The sequence below is a fragment of the Babylonia areolata genome, chromosome 18 (assembly GCF_041734735.1).
Source record: "Babylonia areolata isolate BAREFJ2019XMU chromosome 18, ASM4173473v1, whole genome shotgun sequence".
Lineage (NCBI taxonomy): Eukaryota > Metazoa > Mollusca > Gastropoda > Neogastropoda > Buccinidae > Babylonia > Babylonia areolata.
The window spans coordinates 36,825,083-36,827,582 of NC_134893.1; the positions used below are offsets into that span (position 1 = coordinate 36,825,083).

A 2,500-nucleotide genomic window follows, 5' to 3' on the forward strand; every position below is an offset into this window, starting at 1 on the left:
TCTCCCTCTCTCAACTCCCCTGTCATTTCTCTGTCTCTGTGTATTGTCAGGTTCAGGTTTGGATTTCCCATCTAACGAAGGAGAAGAAGGAGGAGGGTTTTTATTTTATTTTATTTATTTATTTATTTTATTATTTTATTTATTTATTTTATTTTATTTTATTTATTTATTTATTTTTATTTTATTATTTATTTTTTTTGGGGGGTGGAGGGGGGGTGGGGTGGGGGGTTGTTGTTGTTTTTAATGTTTGAAAAGTTTTCTTTGCAGTTTTTCATTTCTTTGTTTTTTTGGTTTTGTTTTGATCAATTGTTGCTGCATTTCTTTGTATTTTTGTACAGCGCGTTCAGACCGTAAAATTTTCGAGGAAGTGCGATTTATAAGAATTTTTGTTGTTATTGTTGTCGCTGTCGCTTTTGTTACTAGTAGTGTGCTGTGGAAATGTGTCATCTTCATCAGTCGTCAATGTCGTCGTCATCCTCCTTTCCTCCTTCTCCTCCTCCTCCTCCTCCTCTTCTTCTTCTTCTTCTTCTTTTCCGTCATATTCGTCGTCGTCATCATGATCATGATCATGATCAGCATCATCATCATCAACATCATCACCATGATCTTATTTCATTATTATTATTGTTATTATTGTTGTTGTTGTTGTTCTTATTATCTTTCTTCTTCTTCTTCTTCTTCTTCTTCTTCTTCTTCTTCTTCAATGACATGTCATGTCTGTCTGCCACAGGTGACGAAACAGAAGGTGGGGGGCCAACAGATACCACCGCACCGTCTAAAAACCGAAAACCATCCAACTTATTAACCAACCAACCTACGTTTCTACTGACCTCGCCTGCTGGACTTTTAGACACCAGCACCGAGCCAACCAACCTACCTACCTACCTACCAAGGAAAGCAAGCAACCAGCTAGTCAGCTAGCTCGATAGGCTACTAGGAGGGGCGGGAGAGAAAGAGAGAGAGAGAGGGACGGTCAGTGAGAGCAAACGTTCGTGACCTGTTCTCTCTTTCTTCCTTTCTTTCTTACTCTGCTTTTTTTTTCCCTGTCAACAAGCCTGCTGATCTGAGTGTTTGCGGGTCGCAGACACTTTCTGCGGTAAGATGATCGTGTGTGTGTGTGTGTGTGTGTGTGTGTGTGTAAGTGTGCGCGCTTGCGTGCGTGTGTCCACTCCGTACCCCTTTTTCTTTCTTTCTTTCTTTTTTTTCTTCTTTCTTTATTGTTAGTATTAACTTCTTTTTTTAAATTATTTTTTAAAATTATTTTTTACAGCATTTGAATCTTCATTTAACGTTTCACATCTATCATCCTTAACATAAGAACCTGATTATTTTGCATATCAAACACAAGATAATTATATTCTCCCTTGTTATTTTTGTTTCACTTTCGCAGTGATTTGTATTTAAAAAAAAGTCTTCTAAACAAGCACACCATTCTATGTCATCCAACGGCATCTTTGCAGTCTCTAACTTGCTTTCATAATCAGTTGGGTTTTTTTATGATAAAAATGAACATTGAACAGCAAAAATTGAAACCGTCCATACATTGTTCTGTTGTACCTAATGGAAAGCGTATACAGGGTATTATACATTTCATAATGAAATAGGTTTTACACATAGTTGATGTGTGTATATTTTTTGCTGGTGTTTTGTGCATCAAATATTTACAGATGCAAACGTTTATCTATTTTATAGACTTCTTATACCTCATCCAATAGGTCTATATTTCTTTCACTTTTCAGAAGTTTTCTTTTTGAAAACAGAACGCTTTGATGTGCGTTTTTGTGGGTTTTTTTCCTTCGTATTATATATCCACTGTTTTCGTAGTAGTAGACTTTTTTCACTCGAGTCATTGCAAATTACAGAAAGACTGATTTTCGGAACAACAGGCAAATAATCATAATCTATCACTCTTTCGTGTTCATTCTCGTTGTTATATTGTGTTTATTTTGGACAATCTTGGCCCCTTGTTATTTTTATTTTTTGTTTTTCTTATATATGTATTTTTCTTAATACTGGAGTGAGTCTTTCTTTGAAAACAGTTCTCTTCATCCCTTCAATACACAATACACACACACACGCGAGCACACACACACACACACACACACACACACACACACACACACACACACACACACACACACACACTTACGCCTACATGAGCGCGCGCGCGCACACACACACTTACTTGGCTGCCCCACCCCCACCCCGTGGTTCTCTGTACAGCACCTGTTTGTCATTGAAGACCGGATTTCGTGACGTGTCCCAGCATTACATGTGTTAGTATACTGAATTGTCACACACACACACACACACACACACACACACACACACACACGCACACACACACACACACACACACACACACACACACACACACACACACACACACATAAATATATTAAAAAAAATAAAACAAAAGTATTTTACTTTGGTGCGTGTGTTGTTGTTTTTTGGTCGACCTTGTTTCGTTTATCACTTTTCAACTGAATATTGAAGTGTT

The 2,500-nt window shown here is 37.5% G+C and overlaps 1 protein-coding gene across 4 annotated transcripts in view; it reads left to right on the forward strand.

The window, feature by feature from the left end:
* Nucleotides 1–2,500, forward strand: part of LOC143292725 (uncharacterized) — a 219,979-nt gene that overhangs the window by 52,071 nt on the left and 165,408 nt on the right. For 3 of the 4 annotated variants that reach the window (XM_076603247.1, XM_076603250.1, XM_076603248.1), the window contains exon 2: nt 731–1,096. The gene's annotated coding sequence lies outside the window, so the exon portion shown is untranslated. The remainder of the gene's footprint in view (nt 1–730; nt 1,097–2,500) is intronic. The other variant, XM_076603249.1, reaches the window with a different exon arrangement.